This window comes from Antechinus flavipes, chromosome 2, assembly GCF_016432865.1.
Source record: "Antechinus flavipes isolate AdamAnt ecotype Samford, QLD, Australia chromosome 2, AdamAnt_v2, whole genome shotgun sequence".
In the NCBI taxonomy this organism is placed as follows: Eukaryota; Metazoa; Chordata; class Mammalia; order Dasyuromorphia; family Dasyuridae; genus Antechinus; species Antechinus flavipes.
In genome coordinates, this window is record NC_067399.1 from 421,593,533 (window position 1) to 421,605,656 (window position 12,124).

Here is a 12,124-nt window from a genome sequence, read left to right on the forward strand (position 1 = left end):
TTCTAGTGTCCAGTTACATTCAGGGGATTCAGTCTGAATAAACAAAGTTCATTCAATGTACCTAATGGTTTTTTCCAACAGTCTACAACTTTTCACATAAAGACATCAAGAGAGTGAGGAGTCTTGGATACAAGTTACTTGGTTTCTGAGACAAAGGTGAAAAAAATAAATAAAAACCTCCTATTATGAAAAAAAAATGCTTCTTCACTGTTGACTAAGGAGTGTGAAATTGGATGTTTTTCAAGCAGAGGAAAATCTGCTTTTCTCTTTCCACCATAAAAAATATTTAAACATACTACATTTAATTTCCAAATAGAGCAATATTCTTTTTAACTGAAATGTTGAGCAAAGATTAACAAAAATATAAGTGGTTAGCTCAATCGTTAGCTTTTTCATTGTTAATGGTATTGTATCTTATTTTGGTGAATGTAGCCTGGAGATTTTGTTAAAACCTAAGTTTTATGTAAATGAGGATAGATATACACTGATGAACCAGACTCCAGACCTGAGATCTTAATTATATGGGAGTCTAGATGTCAAAAATGGATGTAGCTTATTGGCATTTAAAGATTTTACAAGGTATTAAGTTGGATGACCTTTTCTAGGAACGTGGAGAACAGGTCTCTGCTTGCTTAATGTTGTATTCACAAATAAGATGGGACCATGGTCACATATGACATAGAAGAGCTGTTCTTCTATGCGCCTGACAAGCCAACTTTCAAACTGACATAAACTGAATAAGAGAATGTTAAATCCTGGTTTTCTATAATTAATTTTTCAAGGACTCTTGGGAATTGGAATGATTCCCTATCTACTTCCCTCAATCCCAATATGTGGTGTGTGATTACAAAGCACTTTCTAAGTTGTTATCTCATTTTATCCTCCTGATAAAGATGTGAACTGGGTAGAATATACATTAGTTATTCCTATTCTAATTCTGGGAAAACTAAAAAAAATCAAATATTGTTTATTGAGCTGAAGGAGGTAGTATGTTTAACCACTAACAACCACTTGGAATCAGAACACAAATATCCTTATTTGTGGCCTACAGACCTTTCCAACAGCCTATTAGGTTGTCATAAATCTGGGGTAGAGATGGGGTAATGTTACAGATGGTATTTTTCAAAGGATAATCACTTGGAAGATGTAGCCAGAATTACATACAACCAAAAAGCTCTCAGTAGGTGTTAAGAGTTCTGGCCTTAAACAGAAAGGTAATATAGTCTTCTCTTTCCATTACTAATTAAACTGTCAGAATTGAGGATCAACACTGACGTGACACATGACATGACGTCTTGTGTAATTCAACATGTTTTATACTAACATCAAAGCCACGTCAAAAATAATGGAGCTGAATATTTAGTGTTTGCCTCTGTAGTTTGACACATAATTCTATCCCTCACCCTTCACATGCCGCTCAAGGGAGATGGGAAGGAACTGTCCTTGATGAGAAACACAGGGGGACAATGACATGAAGCTGGGCAGCCACTTCTTCCATGATGTCTTCCCTGCCCAAACCAAGTCACAGTGATTTCTGCCTCCTATGAAAACCCAGAGGCAAAGTTTGTCTCATCACTTTTTGACACTTGCTGTGTACGCCAATGTAACATATTTTGTAATGATTTTGTTCTGTGCCCCAAGTTTTTGGATTATTTCTCTCCTCAATGAGAGTGGAAGCTTTTTGAAGTTAAGGATTCTGGTATTACTCTTTTTATCTTTCATAGCATCCAACAGAGTGATATAAACACATTAGGAACTCAAGAAATGAAGGAATTTTGTATTTATTCACATATACACATATATATTATACATATATGTATATGTTTGTATAGAGTTATATATTGTAGATTGTTTAGACTTTAGAAAATCATGGAAAAAATGTTAATTGACCTTAAAAGTATGTTGTGCAAACATTTTGCTTCTCCCCAAACTACTGCTATCCATAACCTAGAAGCTGATAGTTAAAATTTTACTATCATACTCCTGCATTACACTTTCTGGGACTCAGCCTTTTCAAATGTAAAATGAGACTAGAAGAGCACTAAAGTCCCTTCCAAGATTAGGTCAGTGACTTAATGATCCCATGATGGGTTACAAGTTGTGAACATAAAAATAGGTTATACAAAGAGAACCTCAAAACCCAATAGAGGTAAAAGTATAATCCAAGAAGATTAGACCTGGGAAGAATCTTATACTTCATGTACCCCAACTTTCTGATTTTAGAGAAGAGAAAACTGGGCCTGAGAGAGGGTGGGTGATTTACCTGAGGTCACACAAGTCATAAGCAACAGAATTAAAGCTAGAACATAAAAAGTCCACGACTTTCAATTCAATTCAACTAGTACTGCTATGGGCTAGGAATACACAAACCAACACAAAACAGTCCTGCCCTCAAGAACTTTACATTCTCCTGGGGATATACAAATGGAAGTTAAGTTCTACACACATACACACACACACAGCAAATGTAATAATATATACAAATACAGTAGAAATAGATATATAATAATTTGGGGGTGGGTAGATAGAAACAACTGAGAGTTGTAAGGGCAAAAGAAGAGAAGGAAAGAAACAAGTATTTGTGAAGTGCCAGGCACTGTGTTAAGTGCTGCTTTACCAACATCTCATTTGATCATTATAACAAGCCTAGAGGGAAGTGCTTTTTCTACATTTGAGGCCCATTTTATAACTGAGGAAGCTGAGAGAGAGGTAAAGTAACTTTTCCAGGTTTACACAACTAGTAAATATAAAAAGCTGTATTTGAATTCAGGTCAACCTTGCTCCAGGCCCAGATTTCCATCCATTGCATCACCTGGTTGTCTTATAATCAGGAAAGGGGAAAGGTAATTCTCAAACTCTGAAGAAAATTAGAGATCTGAACTCAAATGTCATCAATGAACTTACCATGTAAGAATAAGAAGACAGGGCTTTCATGTTCTACAATTAAGTCATATTTGCAGTTTGTATTTTTAGCTTCTTCCCCTCCCTACCGTTTTGCATACTATTTAAAATTCACCATCTGGGAGCTATAGTCCTTATAAAAGTAGCTAGGTTGCATAGTGGATAGATTCCTCCTTTTTCTGAGTTCAAATCTGCCTCAGATCTTTACTACCTGGATATCACTGGACAAGTAACATCAGTTTCTTCATCTGTGAAATAAGCTAGGGAAGGAAATGACAAACCACTCTAGTATCTTTTGTCAAGAAAAACCCCAAATGGAGTTATGAAGAGTTGGACACAATTGAAAAGTGACTGAAGGACAACAAAAAGAGCTTTTAATAATGGATCCCTATAAAGGTCAGTGCGTTGTCCTAAATGGAAGGGAAATAATGGTATAAAAGAGTCTCTATGCAAGATGAAGTGATTACAAACTTGTCATTAGTTACCTAGATAGTGTCATTTTTAGGCTGCCACCAGCTGCTGTCAGCTGTGTCTATTTAAGGACATCTTGTTAGTCTATAGAATAATAGTTTCCTGGCTAAATCAAAGTATTAATTTAGAGTCTGGTATCCCTGAATGCTTAACTTTCTTGTCTTGGCTTAAAGATGCACTACCCAAAGGAAACTGGCCAAAGGTATTCTTTTATGGTCCAGATGAACTATGCCTTAGGTGGGAAAAATGACCATAAATATTTTTTCAGTTTTTGATGCAATGCACTTACCATATTGAATGAGACAATGGCTGTTAGGAACTCTGCTGATAGAAGTGAATTGGTTTAATAAAAAGATTTTTTTCTTTGAAAATAAGGAGAATTAAATTCCTTACTCTGCAACTCACTTGGTATCCAATCCCAGCCCTAACAGTGACATCCTTCTCTATTCCTCTTTGTGTGTGACAGAGTGGAAACAACACTGAGAATGTGGATTAAAATCCTATTTCTGATGATTACTACCTGTAACTTTCCTGGACTTCAGTTTCCTTATCTGTAAAATGAGAGGACTGGACTAAGAGATTCTGAGGATTCTTCCTATTGTAGGTCTAAGATCTCATGAATATATCCTTCATCTGGCAATACCAGTGTGAGGCATATTCCCCAGGGTAAAGTTAAAGAAAAAAAGGAAGGTCCCATTTGTATAAACATAGTTAAAGTAGTAGTTTTCATAGAATCTACCATAGAGCTGGAGGAAAGTGGTGTCAATGTGGACTATTAATGTAATGATATATGATTACACCCTAAAAATGATGATTATGAACAAGTCTGATAAATTTAAGAAGAACTGTTGATACAGAACCAAACCAGAATAACTTATAACATAGCCATAGTAATATAAAGGAACAGTATATTGAAAGACTTGATCTTTGTAGTGCTGCATTTATGCTGATCATTATAGTGAGCATTTATGATATCACAGGACAGATAATGATACAAATCTCCCATTTCTTTTCAGATAAGTGAAGGACTTCAGACAGAATGGGATATATACTTTTAGATATGTAATGAGGCAAATGTTTTTAGATGTGACAAAGGTTTTAATTTATATTAATTGTATTGTCTTATTTCAAAGGAGAGTTCTATGTAAGCTAGGAGAAATGGGAAAGTGGCACTGGGAAATGACAATAGTATTTTTGGGAAAAAACATTTTTTTATAAAGAAAAACAAAGCAAGGGAACATATCCTGTTCTAGGTATGCTTATTAGGAAATCACAGATTAGGGAAGAATATACAAAATGAGAGTAGACCTCTTACTCTCATTTTTTTTCTTTCTTCTTTTAATTTTATTTTTTGCAGATCTATGCAAAGAGTTTTCAACATTCACCTTTGCAAAATCTTGTGTTCCAAATTTTTCTGCTTCTCCTCTTCCTTTCCTCTCCTCAAGACAGTAAGTAATCTGATATAGATTAAACATGCAATTCTTCTAAACGTATTTCCATATTCATCATGTTGCACACACACAAAAAACTAAACACAAGAAAAGAAGAAAAACCAACCAAGCAAACAAACAACAACAACAATAAAAAACTCAAAATACTATGCTTTGATCCACATTAGTATCCACAGTTCTCTCTCTGGATGAGGATGGCACTTTCCATCACAAGTCTATTGGAATTGCCTTGAATCACTCATTGTTGAAAAAAGTCAAGTCAGTTGAACATCACATAATCTTGTTCCTGTGTACAATGTCCTTTTGCTAATCTTCATTTCCAAGAATTTAAAACTCTGCTCTAACCTGTCATGCAACCAAAGGAAGCAGTATCTTCTTTGAAAACCAACTCAGAATACTCAAATTTTAAGGAGGTAAGATGCGCCCCCCCACCCCCATTCTGTCCTAAAGAAGTCTAAAAATCAAACAAGTACCTAATTGACTCCAGGGTAATTGTACCATTGCCCTTTCAATGGTCCAATTGTACAATGGCACAATTCAGAGTGGGGTTGAATGAGAGAAATTTGGTATGGTGGGAAAAATGCTGTACTGAGAGATGGGAGATCTCAATTTTAATCGAAGTTCTGTTCACTTCTCTCTGAATCTCTGTTTCTTTCTGTAAAAACTAAGTTGGTGGAAGGACTCTGGGAAGATGAAAGAGAGCAGGTTGGTAAATTAGGGATGTTTCTTTCTCTCAGAGAATTGCCATGTATGCCATATCAGCTGATAGGGTGGGCCCGGGAGGTAAAAAGGGCTTGGCCTCTGAAGCAGGAGTTGTTTTGCAGATATTAAAGAAACTGCTAATAGGTTCTTTGAGATGGCAAGGGGTGTGTCCTCTAGATCTCCACATAGGACACAGCACTAACTTCAGGTGTCTCCCTTCTATAGATTCACCTACACAGTACTGAGTGGGCTGGGCATAGGGTAATCCCTGAAGAGAGTACATATAAATAGCTATCTTTGAGTCAAACTTGGAGAGAGATGCAGACACACAGAGGCACACTTACTCTTATTTCCTGCTAACTCCTTCTGAGATTACCAATAAAGAAAGGCTGTTTTCCACCTTAAGATCGGCTCATCTTCATGTATATCCAGGAATATCCCAAAGACTGGTATGTATGGTCCTGGCAGTCTGGAATAGTGTGCAAGAATGGTCCAGCACACAGGCTCTACCAATTTCCTCCACAAATAGAACAAATTTGTGCCTCAGGGTGAACATAGACTGGTGAAAAATAAAGAAGACCTGGGGCAGAACAGGAATCTGAAGATCTAAAGAAAGATATTGAGCTGGGGGTTAACCTGTCTGAAGTGCAAGCACCTCAGGGTTAGCTGGGCATGATTAGAGCCTCAGCCTGAATCACAGAGACTTTCACCTCCCTGACTGTGGAGTTGGGATTTGAGTCTGGGAAGAGGAAGTGAACCTTTTCTGACTGGGAATGCCAAACCTAGCTGTGCTGCTGAAACGCCAACTTGGATGAGAAGGAACCAGCACCAGGTGAATGCAGAAGCAGCAGGGCTAGGATACTACTGGCTGTGGGCACTTGTGGGATGGTGGAGCTTTTGGTTTGGGGTTCCTAGTCACAGTGGAGAGCTGAAGGGAAGCTTGAGGCACCATCTCCCAACCCCACCAATGGAGGTGCTTACACTAATGTGTCTTATTTAAAAAAAAAAAAACCTAACAAAGAAGAAAAAAACCCCACCATTGGAACATATTGTGGGAACAGGGAAGACTGGGATTCATCTTCAGAGGAGGACTCTTTGGTAAAAAAAACAAAACAAAACAAAACAAAACAAACCAGCGTCTATTCCAAAGAGTAATGTGAAATGATTTCCCATTCAGAGAGGATTTATAGAAGAAATAACAAGCAAATTTAAAAATTAAAACAGAGACTTTGAGGAAAAACTAAAATTAAAACTAAAAATCATCAAAGAGAAACAAGATTATGAAACGAATTAACCAACTAGAAAGGAAGGTAGAGTCTCAAAGATGAAAATAATTCCTCAAAAATTAGAATTGGGCAAGGGGTAGCCAATGAAATTGAGAGACCAAGGAATAAATAAAACACATTATAAAGAATATAAAAATATAGCAGAATGTGAAACATAAGAAAAACAACAGATCTGGAGAACAGATCAAGAAGAGAAAACATAAGAATAATTGGCCTGCCAGAAAGTTGTGATCAAAAAGAGAATCTTGACACAATAATGCAGGAAATAATTCAAGAAAACTGTCCTGATATGATAGAAAATGAAGGGAAAGTAAAAACAGAAAAAATTCACTGATCACCACCTTAAAGAGATCCTTTGTGGAAAAGACACAGAAATGTTATTGCCAAATTTTGAAACCCGCAGATCAAAGAGAAAATTTTGCAAGCAACAAGAGAAAAACAATTCAAACATGCTAGAGCTGCCATTAGAATTGTATAAAACTTATCAGCAGCTACAATAAAAGATCATAGGTCCTGGAATCATATTTAATGATCTTAGAGCCTCAAGTCAAAAATATCATATCCAGCAAAATTATTCATAATTTTGAATGAGAAAAAAAATGGACCTTTCATGGACTTGCAGATTTTCAGGATTTTCTATCAACCAAACCCAAATTTAACAGAAAAATTAATATATAAAAGCCAATACCAAAGATCAATTTTAAAGAACTCAACAAAGACAAACTGTTAAAAAAAAAAGTTTATCCATGTTTAAACATGGGAAATATATATTATATATTTAAAATTCACATCAACAAAAAGGAGTCCAAAAGAAAGACTGGCAGACTTAAGGTTAAAAATAGTAATCATGTTATATAAATGAGGTACAGAGGCAGAACAAACACAGAGGCATTAAAGAGAAGAGGTGGACTCATAGTTCTGAAAACTTACTCACATCCATAATGGGTTCAATAGGCAACATTTGCATATATACCATGAAGAATACAGTATCCTCCAAAACCTATAAAAAAATAAAGGGGGAGGGATGGGCAGATGGGGAAGCAAAGGATGAAGACAAGGGAAGAATCCTTGGGAGAGGGGAGCTTAAATAATAGCAAGGCAAGTTATGGAGCAGAATTAAATTAAAGAGTCAGAAGGGATAGGAAAGGTGTGTGTGTGGTGTATGTGCATATCTACATATATATGTATATATATATATATATACACATATGTATGTTATGTATATACATAAATATATCTTTTCTTAACTGCACCTTGCTTGAGGGCAGATAGTAGGGATGAAAGAAGGAAAAATAATAAAATAAATAAAGGGTGCAGCAGAAAACTAAAGAACAATTTACAAGGAAATTTCTTGATACACACACACACATATGTGTATACATACACACACACACACACATATATGTATGTGTATACACACACACACTTTCTTGATCTGGTGATTTGTTGCTATATATTTTGAATCCAATAACAACAAAAAAAGAAAACTAAGTTGGCTGCGGCAGCTAAGAGGTATAGTGAATAAAGCATTAGCCCTGGAGTCAAGAAAACTTGAATTCAAATTACAGACTTCGACACTTACTGGCTATATGACTCTGGGTAAATCACTCAAAAAGAAAAAAGAAAAGTAGGTTGGGGACAGCTAGGTGGCGCAGTGGATATAAGTCAGGAAGACCTAAGTTCAAATCTGATTTCAGACACTTAACACTTTCTAGCTGTGTGACCCTGGGAAAGTCATTTAACCCCAACTGTCTCAGAAAAAAAAAAAAGTTGTTTGGACTAGATGTCTTCAAAGGTTCCTTTAATACTAAGATAATCAATCAATCAATCAATGTCTATTAAACATCAGGCATTTTGGACCAAACTCTGGATGGGTGATACAAAGACAAAAGTGAAACTTTCTGCTTTATGGAATCTTACATTTCTATTGGGAAAAATTAAATGGACATAAATATAGGAAAGGAGCAGGCTCTGTGACTTCCTTGTTATAGAGAGCTCTCAGAAGATGAAGCTTCCTTTATCAATAAAAGTTATCATTTTCAGGAGTAAGACTAAATGAATGACTTGTCCACGGTTTCACAGCCAATACATGTCAGGGGCTGAACTTGAACCCAATTCATCTTGGTTCTGAGACTAGCTCTCAAGTCATAATGCCATGCAAACTTTCACACATAAGGGAATGTGAAATATACACAAAATAATTTCAAAGTAATTTTTGTGGGGAGGGAATTAGCAGCTAGGAATAGAAGTATACTCAGGAAAGACCTCAAATCAAAAGTATCACTAAGCTAATCTTTTAAGGAAACTGGGGGGGGGGGGCACTAAGAAATGGCACTGAGGAGTAAGAACATCTCATAAATAGAGATAATCAGTATAAAGATCCAGAGAAAGGGACTGTCTTTCTTCATATACCTCACTGTTGTGAGTAGGTAATATAATCCCATATTCCATCCATTCAAGCCTTTCTGTTTACTTTGAGAAACATGAACCATACATTACTCTCCGTTTTGTTCATAATGAAACTAGGTTCAGTGAAAAACTCCATAAAAGTCTATTATGATATTTTCACCACTTCTAGGAGGAATAACAGAATGGTTTGGTTTATTCTGGGGAATAGGAATTCTTTTGGCTTGTCATAATCAATCTTGTACCTGACAGTCATATGACTGAAGTCTGTCTCTTTTCTTAAATCTGATACTTAATTCACTTTGTTGTACTAGATCAGAAATCAACATAATATTTACATCGACAGAATCAGTTCTTCACATCTCCCCTTTAAAATGAAATTTGGACTCCTTGGTGTGACCATAGAGAATTTAAACTAAAACAACAACACATAATGTAATTCCTCCTGTGTATATTCTGTGTTTGGATCAATTTCTAGGATGCATTGCAATGAGACAAGTGCAATCATAACTTGTCGACTCTGTTTAGTAATCTCCCTGCTCCCTCTTGCTTGTTTACACAACTTTAATATTTCTGTATATTGGCTCAATAAAGCATTCCTCTTCTGGATGGCATTTCTTGTCTGCATTTATTCTACAGTAAAGAGGTTCAATTACTCAAGCAGCCCATCTCAGTGACTGTAAACTTGGTAAACAGTACATAAACAGCTTAAAAATTTCTTGGGAAATAAAACTGTAAATAAGAGGAAATAAGAGACTGCTGCTTAGATCATTTTAGCTTCTTTTACATATTTGAAGATTATGAATATAGGTATGCATCTCTTCTCCAAGATGAACCCTCATTCCCCTATGCCCTTGACAGCTTAATTTCCTGTCCTCTTTGGGAGACAGACAGATGAATATTTAGTGTAGAACATGATAGTGATTAAGCTTCCAAATGCATCTTCATCTGGATTCCAGCTGGTATGGCATCTCAATTACTCCTCCATCCCCTATGGGAGTGTCTTATTGATGTATTGAGTTTTGCATGATGGCACTGGATTAAAAATCTCCTAAGACCCTCCAAAACTTCTGACCTCAATCAATTATCCTTTAATGAAGGAAGGGAAAGGTGGTATATATGCATCATGGCCTGAAGGATGCTGCAAATAGCCATCTGACCACTGCTGATTAGCTAACCTCAAAGAGTGGAAATCTGTCCCATGGCCAGCACCTTTCCCCTTGCTTCTCTAAAAGTGATGATCAATGTACTAATGTGGGGTTAGGCGGCATTCATGCAGGTGTTGCTAAAAATTGTAAAGAAAAAAAAACAGCATGATAATTGGGTGTTTGTTCATTATTTTTCAAGTTGAGCAGTCCACTCACTCCTTGACCAGCTAAATGTTCTATAGCCTTTTTTAAACCTGCCATAGTACTAGTATGATGATAATATCACATAGGATAGATTAATATAGTAGAGACCAAGATGTCTTCTGATTTCAGTCCTGCCACTTACTAGTTGTGTCCTTAAACATATGAGTTTGTGTCTCTGAGCTTCAATTATTTCTTTTTTAAGAAAGAGATCAGAATGAGAAACACACTCAGAGAGAGGCAGAGAGAGATAGAGAGAGAAAGATATTCAGAGAGAGAGAGAGAGAGAGAGAGATTGAGATTCTAACTATTTAGATGCATTGTTGTGAAGGTCAAAGCAGATAACAAATGAAAACATTTTGTAAAATGTATTATGTAAATATAAGGAATAAATTATTAATGGAAATATTGGTATATTATCCACAACAGGCTGGAAAGGTTCTACAATTCTAGAAGGAGCTCTAAATATGGTTCCAGTGACAAGACTTCAATTTTAACCTGGTCCCCTCCTACCTTTCCACTTTTCCTAGATCTTATTCCTCTCTTTGTACTTTATGAGTCAGTGACAGTCCCTCTATGCTATTCTTTAAGTCAGATGCTATCTCTCATTTCCTTCACTTACAGTGGCTGTCTCCTATATATAGGATTCATTGTCTCAACTCTGTTTTCTGGTTTCCCTGGCTTCCTTCCAATCTCTGTTAAAATCCCACCTTCTGCAAGAAGCCTTTTCAGGTTCCCCTTAATGCTAGTTATCCCTAATTTATCCTGGATCTATCTTATACGTACATAGCTGTTTGCATATTGTCTCCACCATTATTAGTAAGCTCTTTGAGAGCAGAGATTGTTTTTGCCTTTTTTTGTATCTTTGGCACAGTGCATGACACATAGTAAGTATTTCATAAATGTTTGTTGACTTGGCTTAAATAATCATTAAGAACCTTCCCTGTATTATAGCACTGTTTTACGTGCTGACTATATGAAGGGAAAAAATCTTTGTCCTGAAAGGATTTAGGTTCTACCAGCAATTTATACCATATATACAAATAAGCAAATATAAAATACATAATTAAAAGGAGTATCAAGTAATTTCAAAAGGACATATCTTTTGCTTAAAGAACAGTCTATCTCAATGAAAAAGAGGCTTGTCATCAGGATGGCCATGGAGTGATGATGTTTTCAACAACTCTCTATGACTAAGGGGTAGAAGGATTAGGATTGGCACTAGTATGACAGATGTATCCACGCTAATGAAATCCAAGATTCTGAAAGTCCTAAAGAATCTACTGTTAGTCATGATCCTAGATCCTAATATTTAAAGATAGTGTTTGTATGTTTTGCAAAACCCATAATTTACAGATGAAGAAACTATAAAAGAGGTGACTTGCTTAAGGCAACATATCGGCAAAGCCAGGATTTGTACCTCTTTTGGCTGTAAATTATAAGGCCTTCTATACCACACCATGACCCCTGATAAACAACACATAAAAAAGGTATAAAACAAGAAACATTCCTTCATACCCTTTGGCAAACAAAGAAACCCAACTTCAACTTACATTGT

The 12,124-nt window shown here is 36.1% G+C and overlaps 1 protein-coding gene across 3 annotated transcripts in view; it reads right to left on the reverse strand.

Annotated features, from left to right (window-relative positions):
* SLIT3 (slit guidance ligand 3) overlaps positions 1-12,124 on the reverse strand; it is a 778,163-nt gene that overhangs the window by 437,525 nt on the left and 328,514 nt on the right. The window lies entirely within an intron of this gene.